This window comes from Triticum dicoccoides, chromosome 4B (genome assembly GCF_002162155.2).
Source record: "Triticum dicoccoides isolate Atlit2015 ecotype Zavitan chromosome 4B, WEW_v2.0, whole genome shotgun sequence".
Classification (NCBI taxonomy): Eukaryota; Viridiplantae; Streptophyta; class Magnoliopsida; order Poales; family Poaceae; genus Triticum; species Triticum dicoccoides.
Window position 1 is genome coordinate 47,589,450 of NC_041387.1, and position 16,930 is coordinate 47,606,379.

A 16,930-nucleotide genomic window follows, 5' to 3' on the forward strand; every position below is an offset into this window, starting at 1 on the left:
TCAAACAACCCCGCAATCAATTAATAAAAAGTCTCTTGTGTCCCCAACACACCTAATACAATGGCAAATGGTATAGGTGCACTAGTTCCGCGAAGGGATGGTGATAAAATTATAATATAGATGGTAGAAATATATTTTTATAATCTGAATAATAAAAAACAGCAAGGTAGCAAGTGATAAAAGTGAGAACAAACGATATTGCAATGCTTGAAAATGAGGCCTAGGGTCCGTACTTTCTCTAGTGCAATCTCTCAACAATACTAATCTAATTGGATCATATAACCATCTCTCAAAGTGTGATGAAGAATCACTCCAAAGTTCCTAATAGTGGAGAACATAAGAAGAACTTGTTTGTAGGGTACGAAACCACCTCAAAATTATTCTTTCCGATCGATCTATCCAAGAGTTCGTACTAAGATAACACGAAAATCAATTCAGATTCATAATACTCAATCCAACACAAAGAACCTCAAAGAGTGCCCCAAGATTTCTACCGGAGAAATATAGACGAGAACCTGCATCAACCCCTATGCAAAGATTACCCCAATGTCACCTCGGGAATCCGTTAGTTGAGTGCCAAAACACATATCAAGTGAATAAATATGATGCCCCATTGTCACCACGGGTATCCATAGCAATACATACATCAAGTGTTCTCAAATCCATAAAATTATTCCATCCGACAAGAATGAAATCTCAAAGGGAAAACTCAATTCATCACAACAAGATAGAGAGGGGAAAACACCATATGATCCAACTATATTAACAAAGCCCGCGATACATCAAGATCGTGCCATCCCAAGAACACGAGAGAGAGAGAGAGACTAAACATATAGCTACTGGTAAAAACCCTCAGCCCCGAGGGTGGACTACTCCCTCCTCATCATGGTGGCCGCCAGGATGATGAAGATGGCCTTTGGTGATGATTCCCCCCTCCGGCAGGGTGTTGGAATAGGGTGCAGTTTGGTTTTCGTGGATACAGAGGCTTGCGGTGGCAGAACTTCCAATCTAGTGACTCCCCTAAGATTTTTGGAATATTTGGGAATTTATATGGTGAAGAGGGGGTGCATGAGGTCACCGAGTTGCGCACAACCCACCTAGTCGCGCATGGGCCCCCAGGCGTGCCCTGGTGGGTTGTGCGCCCCTCGGAGCTCCCCTCTGGTACTTCTTGGGCCCACTCGGTGTCTTCTGGTCCAGAAAAAATCTCAAAAAAGTTTCGTTGTGTTTGGAATCCGTTTGGTATTGATTTTATGCGATGTAGAAAACAAGCAAAAAACAGCAACTGGGCTATCACTATGTCAATAGGTTAGTCCCAAAAAACGATACAAAAGTTACTATAAAATGATTATTAAACATCCAAGAATGATAATATAACAGCATGAAACAATCAAAAATTATAGATACATTGGAGACGTATCAGTACACGGTGGAGCACATTTCTGTAAGGAGAGTTAGCCCTCATGATAATTTGACGCATGTTGAAAGACTTGTTAGATGACCTGGAACTGGTACTTTGAGCATGGTTAATAGTATAGCCAACAACCAGCTATATGGAGTTGCCATGTCATATATAGTCAACCTAACAGCCAACATGTATAGTACAGCTACTAGTTGCTAAGCAGTACTACTTTATTAATGAATGGCCCACTGTACACTGTCACAACGTGTATTGTATAGCTAGTTGTTGTAGCCAGCTATTAATCTACAGCCCGCTTCCCTTCTCTCTCCTCTTCTCTCTCATCCAACTCAATACAAATATGGGCCCTGTTTGGATACTCTAACTTAGCTAGAGGTTAGAGTTAGTTTCAAGCTCATGACTAACCCTGAACTAACTATAATTAAAGAGGTGTCTAGATGACAGGGTTAGATTGACAATAAATGCACTAGGGGAACTAGCTCCAATTAGCACCTCTTGGGTGGGATATTTTTTGGGTGGGCTAGATGCAACTAGCTCAAACTAGCCCTCATGTTCGAATACTTTAGGGCTATTTGAGCCTATACTAGCTCAAACTAACTCTAATCATTATAGCCTGCTGACTATAACTTATTAACTTGATCTATCAGTATGTCCAAAGCAAGTAGGAAAAAAATACTAGGAAGTTTTTGTTTCGGGAGATATCTCTCTTTTTATTTCATTATATTTTTGAATAAAATGATGGGGGAGCTCAATGAAGCCACTTGGCACATGTGGAGGTGTTGCGTGCCAGCTTCTTGCGTGTTTTGATCACACTGACGTGCTAATACTTCCAGAAGAACGTAGAAGTGCTGGGTACAATGAGGTTACTGTAGACATGAATCCCGACCATTCCGAGGCACTTAGACCGCTGGATCAACATCAATGAACGACTAATATCACATCACACGTGAAATTGAGAATTTATAAACCGATTATTGAAATAGCCAGCAGCGGGCTACTCATTTTTTGCTCCGAGAGGTTGCGGGTGTTTGGCTTCGCCACGATGTCCACTGAGAACGCAGGCCCTTGTATGCGTCCGAGAAACGTATCTAATGAGGATTTCTAGTGACTGGTCTCGTTAAGGAGGCAAATGAAGTGTTACCCTTTACAAATTAAGTTAGGCGGTAACCTTACAGCCCGTCGCGCTTCCGTCGCCCCAATACACGGTCGGTGCGGCCCGCCGCTCACCGAAGGAATGCGCATCGGCTTGGTGCGTCACTAACACATGCAACCACATGTAAGCACTAGCACCAACAAACGGTCGGTCTGCCGCTTAGCATAAACAGACGGTATGTCTGGCTCGTCGCTCATCGAAGCGATGCACATCGGCTTGGTACATCACCTTATGTTTTGCCGCATGTGAGCAGTAGCAAACCAACATGCCAAGCTCCCCTGCCTACCGCATGCCTAAATCTGGCCTTTTATTGTAGATCCCTTTAAAAAATGAAGATTGGACATAGAGCAGACCATGGTAGTTGTGAATGCATGAGTGGCAGTTTCATGGGTAGGGGAGGGACGTGGTGTGGCAGTTTTTGTAACATCCCAAAATACTAAATTTTGGAATGTTATATTAAATAAATAACTATGATTGTTTGTATGATTGTTTGTGTGATTGATTGTATGAAACTAAGTGAAATTTGAAACTTTTTGAAAGTTGAATGAGAGGGAATGAAATGACCTTCCCAAACTTTCACTTTGCATTCTGATCTCCATGAATTCAAATTCTTTTCAAATGCAAAATCCTAGACTGAAGATGATATGACTTCTTCCATTTAAAATGAAAAGGGTTTTTGAAAAGATTTGAATTCCATTTGGAAATATTTCAAATTGTGAAACTTTACGCAACTCAATGATTTTCATGAGAGAAGATAAAATGACTTCTTCAATTATATGAAATATGAGTTGGAGGTTAAAAAGATTCAAATTTAAAGTCATTTGGAATTATTTTGGAACCCCCTTTCAATTTGGAGTTATTTGGGTTTTTATTCAAATTATTTTTCTCCAAAAATAAAATATATTGAAATAAGGGTAAAATGATTCCCTTCCATGGAAAATTAGGAGAAAATAAATTTGAAATAATTTTGGTATTTTAAAAATGATTTTTGTTGGGTTTTAATGCAATAGTAGCACTGTTTGCTTTATTTGAATTTTTGTATATTTTATTTGAATCTGATAAAATGTTCATAATTTAGGTTTTATTTTTATGAACATTTTGATATATTATATGCTCATATAATTTTTTTTGTTTTGTTGAATTTTCTTTTCTACATTATAAGAAAACATTGTTGTGTTAAAACTGGCATAGGCAATGAGGCCCAGCAGCGTGGCCCATCTCAGCCCATAAGCGGCCACCTCCCCTCTCTCCCCCTCGGCCCAACCGCCCCACACACGCACCTGAATCGCCCCCGCCTCAGTCGACCACTCCCTCCCTCGCTCATCACGGTCGCTAACACCGGACCCCACCTTTTCTTCCTCCTCACGCACGCAACAGTCGTACGCAGATCGCGCCAGCCGCCCACCGTATCCCGGATCCCTCGGGATGGCATCTCCGATCAGCCCCCTGTCCCAAGAAAGACCTTCTATATAAACCATGACTCCCTCGACCCGTTTCCACCTTTTTTCTCCTCATCGAAACCCTCTGCCCTGCCCGCGATCGCTCGCCGGAGCCAGAAGCCGCCGTCGCGCCATTGACACCCAACCGAGCGACCCAGACCACCTTGACCCTCTCCGAAGCCACCACCACAACCCCCTCGCTCACACGCATCTCCCCGTGCCCTTTCCTCAGCTTCAGAGCCACCGGAGCACCGATGTTGCCAACCACCCGACGCCACCCGCCGCCGTAAAGCTCGTTCCGCTCGAGTCGATCGTCCTCGAGCTTCCCCGTCGTTACCAGCATCGTTGGCGTCATCTTCCTCATCCTCTGGAGGTCTTCCCCGAGCTCGGACACCACCGAAGCCGTCGCCTCCTTCAACCCACAGTCGTCGCCGTCGTCAGACATCGCCAGACTTCACTGCCAGCCCACTGTAAGCCGGCCACCCCTCCTCATTCGTCTGATCTACTTTACACATACCAGATTAGATTAGAATCGAACGGTTAGGTTTTTTTAGATCATTTCACCTTGGTTTATTGTCCGGTTTAGATCGAACCGAGTTGTCTCAGTTTATTCTCTGTTAGCCGCAGCGCGCCATTTTTCTCAAGGCTTGGTCGTCAGTTCGTAGTTTAGGGCACCCGAACGTCTCGACCAATCGTGTTGCGCCACGTGTAGGCTAGCCGATGCTTTGTGTTTTTTTTTCTGGTTTAGTTTTAGTTTACAGAATTAGTTCTCTTTTTAGATTCTTATAGCTTCTAGGTTTTAAGTCCAAATTGAGTGATTCTCTTTGCATTGTGTCACAAATTTGTTAAAGTTTCTATTTGCGTACATAGGTTTCAAATTTAAGTAGTTTAGATTTGAATTTGACGAAATTTGTTCAAATCACTAATTTGGTCATGTTTTGAGTTTTACAAAGTATTTTTGACCGATTCTTTTTGCTATGATTTTGTTACTGTTTTGCCTATCCAGTAGAATATATTGATTTACTTTTAGTTTATTTTAAATTAGGGTTTTAGCAAAACAGTACTATTTTAGTTATAGTTTTGTTTCAGTCTTTTCTTTATTGTTTTTATTAGTCTTAAATTATTTCTTTTTGTCACTCTTGACAAAATTAGCTTAGTTTCTGTTAGACAACAAATGAAAATTTTGTTTTTGTTTTAAAAAAATTATTTTATTTAGTTTTGTATGAAAACTTGTAGAGGTCATAGTTAGTGTTTCATAAAAGCTTTTTATTTGTTTCTTTTTGCCATTAAATTTTTTATGAGAAATATTTTATGCTAACTTAGTTGTTTTACTTTTTTTCCTGTTAATTTATTAGTTTGGTATTTTCTTTGTTGTTAAGTTTCTACATAGGGAAATACTATGTTAGGTGTTTGTAGTAAAGTCGTAGACTTTCCTTAGTAGTTGGTTTTGTGTGGTTTTACTTTAAGTTTGTTTGGTGTTCATTTGAGTTTATTATTGCATTTTCTTTGTTGACTTAGTTGTTATTTTGAGTGCTAGAATTGTTTGCTTATATGAATGCTATGTCTGTTAATATAGATTTTCACCAGAGTGGTGAATAGTAACAAGTTATTTTCGAGAGTGTTATTATCTTCATCAACATACCAGGCAAGTTCACTTTGACCATGTTTTTCATACCTATGTTTTGTTTGCATGTAGTAGCACCTTCTCAAAAATCCCTCCAGTAGTGTTACTGAATCTTGTAATTGAGTAGAATGCATGAGGTAGGAACCCATCTCCCTGTTATCAAGCTCGGGACGTTATATAGTTTTGATGCTATGCTATAGTAGACGGGGTTTGGTATGAGTGCACGAGAGTGGTGTGAAGAAGGAGGACTCTACGTCAATGAGGACAACTCCATGATGGCATCTGTAAGGACTGCATCTTCAAGTCCTCAAGACTTCAAGACTCGAGACAAGAATTCAATACACACTACTAGGTGAAGGACGGTGGACGGGAACCCTATAGAAACCAGTGGATGGCCGAGATGCATGGAGAAGCGCCATGACATCTTGCGGAAAGCTTCACCCAGACTCCAAGAGACGGAAGAATACTTCATGCGCAGAAGTTTACCTATGCAACCGCAAGTCACTATGGACTCTGGCTTGGTTGACCCTAGTGGTGACTCTGGCTCGGACGGTGCTAGCAGATGTAGAACTACGGTAGAATTGGATGAGCACCAGATAGTGGTCAGGGGAACTCTTCGGAAGACCATGTTTCTGTCATCTTGTTCTCAAACACCCTGAAGTGCGAGAACGTAAAAAGAGGGATCGAATCTTGCGGGTAAAGTGTACAAACCTCTGCAGAGGGTTAAGACCTAATCGATTAGCCGTGTCCTCGATTACGGACAATTTGAGCATCTGGACCTAGATCTACCTTGGAACTCCCGAAACCGGTTTGATAACTTAATTGAGGGCAACTTATGATGATTTGGGGCTATGAGACATCGATTCGCGGAACCATGTCATGATAGGAAACTCCATAGTACAGACTCCAGTTATTCCTTTGATGTAGGGAAAATAAAACCATCTTTTATTCAAGACAAAAATCACACACAGAGCCACAAAGCCATATTGCATATAGTATAGTTTTATCATTTGTTTTCTCATGTTGTGATCTTGCCGGTACATTCAATGTACTGACCTACACGGCTGCAACGTATCATGTTGCAGATACTTTCTTCAAATGAGTAAGAGTATGGTACAGGGTTATGGTCTACACTCAACTTGCGGATGGTGTTGATGGGACTCCACATCTGATTGATTGTTTCCGCTGAGACTTATAAGGTATATATCAGTTTTACATTATTTATACATGTGATTGCACTTTGATATATACATTGATGTACTTTGTGTGCCATCATACTGATCCAGGGATGGCACAGATACACAGAGGCTTGACCGTTTGAGGTCGGGTCACTACAGATATGGTACTAGAGCACATGTTGACTGTAGGACGTAACCCTAGAAATCGGAAAGCCACTAGGATAGGAAATCCCTAAAAATTTATTTTCAAAAAGATCAACTACTTCTCATCTTTTATGATTTTATCAAATAGTCCCTCTTACCCCCAAATAGTTAGAATATACCCCTTTTCCCTTTTTGATCACACGAAAAATCAACTGAATCCGGTCCAAGAAGGACAAGATAACGGATAAATGATGGCCTCTTTAGAGTAAAGATGATTTCACCATGCATTAGAAGAGTTGAAGCTACAACAGTTGAAGACTCTAAAGACTTGAAGAATCTGAGGAATTATTTGACCTTTAGAAGACCAAACCTCTGTTATACACTTACGTTAGATGCGACGATTTGTGAGCTGTCATTATTTGATGTTTTCCGACAGCCACAAAATAAAACATGTTTCTTCAAAATCTATTGTTTGTATTGTGTGTATCTCTCTCTATCCGGCTCTCCCTTATGTCACCCTAAAACCCTTGGACCCAATAGATGATGAATGAAGTTGGATAGGTATTCTCTAGACCGATGACTCAGCCGGAGGCAGAGCTATGGATTCAAAACATGGAGAATCACCTCAAGAAAAATTTGATTGCAAGGAAGTATGAGGTTCAATATTCTCTTCGTATTTACTGAGAGTAATGTAACCTGGTGGAAAATGCATCAAGCCATACAAGGATGTAATGGAGCAAGAACTTAGGAGGAATTCAAGCAGACTGATGAAATCACGTCTCATCCGAAAGCACTATGATAACCCGATGGAGAAACCTTATGCTTGCAAGATTTGCGGAGACATAGGACAGACCAATGAAGAACACAAGGATGGATGCCCTCACTCTGAGGGAAATCACCCAGCTGAAGAATGCCCGACTACGCAGTTTACTTGTTTCCTGTGTGAAAGAGTTACTCATTTCCCGGCTCAGTGCCAAATTTACCCCAAGGTACAAGAAATTACCAAGCAGCATAAAGAAGCCCTCAGGGAAAGATTAGAAGAACCTATGATGAAGGAATATGTTGAAGACCCCGATGGAGAAGGCCTAATAAGATTCTACTCCAACGCTTGCTATTCATGTGAAGAAGAAGGATATTATTACCAGTATTGCACCAAGGAAAGCAAAGAATATCTCGGAGACTTCTCGACAACAGAAGTGAAATTTGACCCACAGGAAATAGAAGCTCTGGTCATTAGGAAGAAATCCAAGAAGAGAAAACGAAGGCATCACCAGAATAACCCAATTTCTGCAGAGAAGGACCCGAGTAATATCACTTGTTACCGGTGCAAGGATTTAAGTCATTACACTAATAAATGTCCAGAGAAGAAGCTAAGAACCCAAAGAGCATACACCACCCCCAAGAAGCCATGGGACCTGTCGGAAGTTATTTGCTTTTGTTGCAGGGAAGCAGGACATTATTCTACTAAATGTCCCAACAAGATGAAAGCTGGAGCTGAGTAGTTGGAATTCCGATGTTGCTAACAAGTGTAGTAGGAAGCAAATTTATTTTCGTGAGTATAGTGAGTTGAGTTATGTAATGGATGTCTCAGGGATTATAATGAATTCATGAATCAATAAAGTTAATGTGTCATGATTTCATATGTTGAATTTTATCAGTTGTCACTCCATGAACAAAGAGTTTTGACCATTTTCGAGGATATGAGAAAAATATGGTCTATGGAAGAATTTATGCATTTCAAGGGTGGTAGTACCCTGGGAGGACACTTGACCCATGGAAAGGATAATGATATTCCACAGAGTGGAGTTTAGACAAAATAGGTATGAGTTTTATTTTTAGTGTCTTGGTTACCCCAATAGCATGAAGGAATGAAGTACTATTGGATTTAAAGGAGGTATAATGTTGGAGTATGGAACAATATAACTCAATAGGATGAGTATGGAACAATATAATGTTGAAGTGGGCCATAACCCACAGGCCCTGGATTTGAAAATGAACAGACATAACCTTGCTGAAGGAAGAAATTTGGAAGAAGTTGTGATCTGATCAGCATACGCTTCTTAGGAGGATACGAAAACCCGAGAGTTGAGAAGAAAAGATAGATGTTTTGTGCAGCTTGCAGAACCAATGGATTTACATGAACCCTGTTAGAGAACAAGAGAAATTCTGCAATGCTTGTGAGGATTCCCAAGTGATAGAATACGTGATTCAATGTCAGTGTATTTAGTAATGGTTCAAGTACATGATGGATTAGCCCCCATACCGGAGACTTCTATCAAGAACTATCATATGTTGATGGAAAATCAGAGAGCCCTGAAAACCTTAGAAGAGTGTCGACATGACAAGCCAAAAACCATTGAATGGTAGGACGATGGAAGCCTTTAGAGGCAACCGTTGCCAATCGTAGGATATACGGTGAGATTCAACCCAGACCCATTTCATGCAGGAGAAACCAGAAATTATTGACCACCATGAGATATCGGTAGTGTTTAGTATTGACGACAGACCCATCAGGTAAGAAGACCTAGTATCGGGAGAACCTTACCATGAAGAAGGGACACAAGATTTTGAAGAAAATGTTATGCCCTACCGGAAGAGCCTCCGTGTAGGAGTCACTCTGAAGATATGATAAGACCAACAGTGTCCACACTAAGGATGCAGTATATGAGTTTTGATGGAACCGTAACCATCCTTGTAAGTGTGGTAGCACCCCAGCCCTTTCCGATCAATGGATTCACTGGAAGACCCCCAAACCCGATCCTTTTCTTTCTAGCCTCTTCGAATCTCGAGGACGAGATTAATTTTAAGTGTGGTAGGTTTGTAACATCCCAAAATTCTAAATTTTGGAATGTTATATTAAATAAATAACTATGATTATTTGTATTATTGTTTGTGTGATTGATTGTGTGAAACTTAGTGATATTTGAAACTTTTTGAAAGTTGAATGAGAGGGAATGAAATGACCTTCCCAAACTTTCACTCTGCATTCTGATCTCCATGAATTCAAATTCTTTTCAAATGCAAAATCCTAGAGTGAAGAAGATATGACTTCTTCCATTTAAAATGAAAAGGGTTTTTTGAAAAGATTTGAATTCCATTTGGAAATATTTCAAATTCTGGAACTTTATGCAACTCAAAGATTCTCATGAGATAAGATAAAATGACTTCTTCAATTATATGAAATATGAGTTGGAGGTTAAAAATATTCAAATTTAAAGTCGTTTGGAATTATTTTGGAACTCCCTTTCAAATTGGAGTTATTTGGGTTTTTTATCAAATTATTTTTCTCCAAAAATAAAATATATTGAAATAAGGGTAAAATGATTCCCTTCCATGGAAAATTAGGAGAAAATAAATTTGTAATAATTTTGGTATTTTAAAAATGATTTTTGTTGGGTTTTAATGCAATAGTAGCATTGTTTGCTTTATTTGAATTTTTGTGTATTTGACTCTAATAAAATGTTCATAATTTAGGATTTATTTTTATGACCATTGTGATATATTATATGCTCATGTAATTTTTTTTGTTTTGTTGAGTTTTCTTTTCTACGTTATAAAAAAACATTACTCTGTTAAAACACGCCGAGCCAATGAGGCCCAGCAGCGTCGCCCATCTCAGCCCACATGCGGCCACCTCCCCTCTCTCCCCCTCGGCCCAACCGCCCCACACTCGCACCCGAATCGCCCCCGCCTTGATCGACCGTTCCCTCTCTCACTCACCGCGGTCATTGACACAGGACCCCACCTCTTGTTCCTCCTCCCGCATGCAATAGTCGTGCCCAGATCGCGCCAGCCGCACCACCGTATACCGGATCCCTCGGGTTGGCATCTCCGATCGGCCCCCTTCCCCAAGAAAGGCCCCCTATATAAATCGTGACTCCCTCGACCCGTTTCCACCTTTTTTCTCTTATCGAAACCCTCTGCCCCGCCCGCGATCGCTCACCGGAGCCAGAAGCCGCCGCCACGCCATTGCTGCCCCACCGAGCGACGCAGACCACCTCGACCCTCTTTGAAGCAACCACCACAACCCCCTTTCTCACCCGCATCTCCCCGTGCCCTCTCCTGAGCTTCAGAGCCACCGGAGCACCGACGTCACCAACCACTCGACGCCACCCGCCACCGTCAAGCTCGTTCCGCTCGAGTCGATCGTCCCCGAGCTTCGCCGTTGTTACCGGCGTCTTCGCCGTCATCTTCCTCATCCTCTGGAGGTCTTCCCCGAGCTCGGACACCACTGGAGCCGTCGCCTCCTTCGACCTGCAGTCATCACCGTCGTCGGACATCGGCGGACTTCACCGCGAGCCCACTGTAAGCCGGCCACCCCATCCTCGTCCGTCCGGTCTACTTTATACGGCCCAGATTAGATTAGAATCAAACAATTAGGTTTTTTTATTAGATCGGTTCACCTTGGTTTATTGTCCCGTTTAGATCATACCGAGTCGTCTCGGTTTTTTCTCTGTTAGCAGCAGCGCGCCATTTTTCTTAAGGCTCGGTCGTGCGTTTGTAGTTTAGGGAGCCCGCACGTCTCGGCCAATTGTGTTGCGCCACGTGTAGGCTAGCCGGTGCTTAGTTTTTTCTGTTTTAGTTTTAGTTTACAGAATTAGTTCTGTTTTTAGATTTGTTATAACTTCTAGGTTTTAAGTCCAAATTGAGTGATTATTTTTGCATTGTGTCACAATTTTGTTAAAGTTTCTGTTTGTGTACTTAGGTTCAAATTTGAGTAGTTTAGAGTTGAATTGTATGAAATTTGTTCAAATAATTAATTTGGTCATATTTTGAGTTTTACAAAGTATTTTAATCGATTCTTTTTGCTATTGTTTTTTTACTGTTTTGCCTATCCGTTAGCATATAGTGATTTATTTTTAGTTTATTTTAAATTAGGTTTTTAGCAAAACAGTACTGTTTTAGTTAAATTTTTATTTTAGTCTTTTCTTTATTGTTTTTATTAGTTTTAAATTATTTATTTTTGTCACTCTTGACAAATTTAGCTTAGTTTCTGTTAGACTACAAAAGAAAATTTTGTTTTTGTTTTAAAATTTTATTTTATTTAGTTTTGTATGAAAACTTGTAGAGGTCATAGTTAGTGTTTCATAAAAGCTTTTTATTTGTTTATTTTTGCAAATAAAATTTTTATGAAAAATAATTTCTGCTAACTTAGTGGTTTTAATTTTTATTTTCTGTTAATTTATTACTTTAGTATTTTCTTTATTGTTAAGTTTCTACATAGGGCAATACTATCTTAGGTGTTTGTAGTGAAGTCGTAGACTTTCCTTAGTACTTTTTTTGTGTGGTTTTACTTGAAGTTTCTTTGGGGTTCAGTTGAGTTTATTATTGCGTTTTCTTTGTTGACTTAGTTGTTATTTTGAGTGCTAGAATTGCTTTCTTATATGAATGCTATGTTTGTTAATATATATATTCACTGGAGTGACGAATAGTAACAAGTTATTTTTGAGAGTGTTATTATCTTCATCAACATAGCAGGCAAGTTCACTTTGACCATGTTTTTCATACATATGTTTTATTTGCATGTAGTAGCACCCTTTCAACAATCCCTCCAGTAGTGTTATTGAATCTTGTAGTTGAGTAGAATGCATAAGGTAGGAACCCATCTCCCTGTTATCAAGGCCGGGACGTTATATAGTTTTAATGCTACGTTATAGTAGACGGGGTTTGGTATGAGTGCACAAGAGTAATGTGAAGAAGGAGGACTCTACGTCAATGATGACAACTCCATGATGGCATCTACAAGGACTACATCTTCAAGGCCACAAGACTTCAAGACTCGAGACAAGAATTCAATACACTACTGGGTGAAGAACGGTTGACGGGCACCCTGTAGAAACCAGTGGATGGCTGGGATGCATGGAGAAGCGCCATGCCATCTTGTGGAAAGCTTCACCCATACTCAAAGAGATGGAAGAATACTCCATGCCCGGAAGCTTACCTGTGCAACCTCAAGTCACTATGGGCTCTGGCTTGGTTAACCCCAGTGATGACTCTGGCTGGGACGGTGCTAGCAGATGTAGAATTACGGTAGGATTGGATGAGCACCGGACAGTGGTCAGGGGAACACTTAGGAAGACCATGTTCCATTCGTCTTGTTCTCAAACACCCTAAAGTGCGAGAACATAAAAAGAGGGATCAAATCTTGTGGGTAAAGTGTACAAACCTCTGCAGAGGGTTAAGACCTAATCGATTAGCCGTGTCCCCGGTTACGAACAATTTGAGCATCTGGACCTGGATCTATCTCAGAACTCTCGACACCGGACTGATAACTTAATTGAGTACAACTTATGATGATTTGGGGCTATGAGACAACGGTTGGCCGAACCATGTCATGATAGGAAACTCCATAGTACAGACTCCAGTTATTCCTTTGATGTAGGGAAAATAAAACCATCTTTTATTCAAGACAAAAATCAGACACAGACCCACAAAGCCATATTGCATATAGTATAGTTTTATCATTTGTTTTCTCATGTTGTGATCTTGCCGGTACATTCAATGTACTGACCTACACGGCTGCAACGTATCATGTTGCAGATACTTTCTTCAAATGAGTAAGAGTATGGTACAGGGTTATGGTCTACACTCAACTTGCGGATGGTGTTGATGGGACTCCACATCTGATTGATTGTTTCCGCTGAGACTTATAAGGTATATATCAGTTTTACATTATTTATACATGTGATTGCACTTAGATATATACATTGATGTATTGTGTGTGCGAGCATATTGATCTAGGGATGGCACAGATACATAGAGGCTTGACCGTTTGAGGTCGGGTCGCTACAGTTTTGTAATATGCCACGGCACTTCTTTTTCTACTGCTATGTACGTGCAATAACCGCAACCTCTGGGTACATATCTTATGGTTATTGGGGCGCTGGGAATAGCCTTGTGGCGAGCTATTACCTAGTCTTTTTTTCACACGCATTACATCGGCACATATCATCTCTCTCCCTCTTTCCCACGCACACACCTAGTCTCTCAAGACTTCTCGCACGCACCATCTCTAGCTATGTTGGTTGATATCTCCCACATACAATGCATTTTGTATGTTGTACACGAAGAGAAGAGGTGCACGCATCACTCGTCCTCTCTCACACACACATCTGTATCTACAAATTATAATGTTCTCAACCATCCGATAAGCTCTATCATAGGTTCACGTTGCTCCTTGGCCTTGAGATTGAGAAGTTTAAAATGAGGAGGCTCAGCTGGAGGCGCAATGTTGTGGTTAATGTGTGGGCCACACATGGAACCAACACGTCACGAGCTTGGTCTGCCTAGTGCACAGTCGGGTGAGTACTACTACTAGTAGTACTTCTTTGAAGTGTTGCGTCAACTCGCAGAAGTATGCAACGCTGCTACCTCTGGAGCATGGTTGGTTTTTCCCTTGAAGCGGAAAGGGTGATGCATCAAAGTAGCGTAAGTATTTCCCTCAATTTTTGAGAACCAAGGTATCAATCCAGTAGGAGGCTACACTTCAAGTCCCTCGTACCTACACAAATTAACAAGAACATCGCAACCAACGCGATAAACGGGTTGTCAATCCCTTCAGGGCCACTTGCGAAAGTGAGATCTGATAGAGATAATGAGATACGATAAATAGTTTTGGTATTTTTATGTTGTAGATTGAAAAGTAAAGATTGCAAAATAAAGTAGATCGAAAACTTATATGATTGAAAATAGACCCGGGGGCCATACGTTTCACTAGTGGCTTCTCTCAAGATAGCATAAGTATTACGATGGGTGAACAAATTACTGTCAAGCAATTGATAGAAAAGTGCATAGTTATGAGAATATCTAGGCATGATCATGTATATAGGCATCACATCTATAACAAGTAGATCGACTCCTGCCTGCATCTACTACTATTACTCCACACATCGACCGCTATCCAGCATGCATCTAGAGTATTAAGTTCATAAGAACAGAGTAACGCATTAAGCAAGATGACATGGTGTAGCAGGATAAACTCAAGCAATATTATATAAACCCCATCTTTTTATCCTCGATGGCAACAATACAATACGTGCGTTGCTGCCCTTGTTGTCACTGGGAAAGGACACTGCAAGATTGAACCCAAAGCTAAGCACTTCTCCCATTGCAAGAAAGATCAATCTAGCAGGCCAAACCAAATTGTTAATTCGAAGAGATTTGCAAAGATAACCAATCATACATAAAAGAATTCAGAGGAGATTCAAATATTTCTCATAGATAAACTTGATCATAAACCCACAATTCATCGGATCTCGACAAAAACACCGCAAAAAGAGTTACATTGAATAGATCTCCAAGAAGATCGAGGAGAACTATGGACCCAAAGGTCTGTGGTAAACTACACACAACTCATCGGAGAGGCTTTGGCATTGATGTAGAATCCATCCGTGATCGATTCTTGATACGTCTCCATCGTATCTATAATTTTTGATTGTTCCATGCCAATATTCTTCAACTTTCATATACTTTTGACAACATTTTATACTATATTTGGGACTAACATATTGATCCAGTGCCCAGTGCCAGTTCCTGACTGTTGCATGTTTTATGTTTCGCAGAAAACCAATATCAAACGAAGTCCAAACGGGATAAAAACGGACGGAGAATTATTTTGGAATATTGGGGATTTTCCGGAGGAAGAATCATTGCGAAACGGTGTCTGAGGTGGCCACGAGACAGGGGGCGCGCCCACCTCCCCCTGGGCGCACCTGACCCTCTCGTGGGCCACTCGTAAGGAGGTTGATGCCCTTATTTTGCCGCAAGAAAGCTAATTTTATGAGAAAAATCTGGCCAAAAGATTCACCCTAATCGAAGTTACGGATCTCCGGATATTAAATAAACGGTGAAGGGGTAGAATCTGAGAACGCAGAAACAGAGAGATAGATCCAATCTCGGAGGGGCTCTCGCCCCTCCCAAGCCATGTGAGCCAAGGACCAGAGGGGAAACCCTTCTCCCATCTATGGAGGAGGTCAAGGAAGAAGAAGAAGAAGGGGGGCTCTCTCCCCCTTGCTTTTGGTGGTGCCGGAACGCCTTCGGGGGCCATCATCATCATCGCGATCTACACCAACACCACTCTCCCGCATCCCCATCCCGCTGTACATCTCCAACATCTCCATCACCTTCCCCCATCTATATTCAGCGGTCCACTCTCCCGCATCCCGCTGTACCCTCTACTTGAACATGGTGCTTTATGCTTCATAGTATTATCCAATGATGTGTTGCGATCCTATGATGTCTGAGTCGATTTTCGTTGTCCTATCGGTGATTGATGAATTGCTATGATTGATTTGAGTTGCATGTTTTATTATTGGTGCTGTCCTATTGTGCCCTCCGTGTCGTGCAAGCGTGAGGGATTCCTGTTGTAGGGTTTGCAATATGTTTATGATTTGCTTATGGTGGGTTGCGTGAGTGACTGAAACACAAACCCGAGTAAGTAGGTTGTTGCGTATGGGATAAAGAGGACTTGATACTTTAATGCTATGGTTGGATTTTACCTTAATGAATCTTTAGTAGTTGCGGATGCTTGCTAGAGTTCCAATCATAAGTGCATATGATCCAAGAGTCAATTGCCTAGGGACAATTCCACAACTCCTACCACCACTTTTCCACACTCGTTATATTTACTTTATTGCATCTTTATCTAAACAGCACCTAGCTTTTATTTACGTGCTCTTTATTATCTTGCAAACCTATCCAACAACACCTACAAAGTACTTCTAGTTTCATACTTGTTCTAGGTAAAGCAAACGTCAAGCATGCGTAGAGTTGTATTGGTGGTCGATAGAACTTGAGGGAATATTTATTCTACCTTTAGCTCCTCGTTGGGTTCGACACTCTTACTTATCGAAAACTGTTGTGATCCCCTACACTTGTGGGTTATGAAGACCTTTTTCTGGCGCCGTTGCCGGGGAGCAATAACGTGGGGTGAATATTCTCGTGTGTGCTTGTTTGCTTTCTCACTAAGTAATTTTT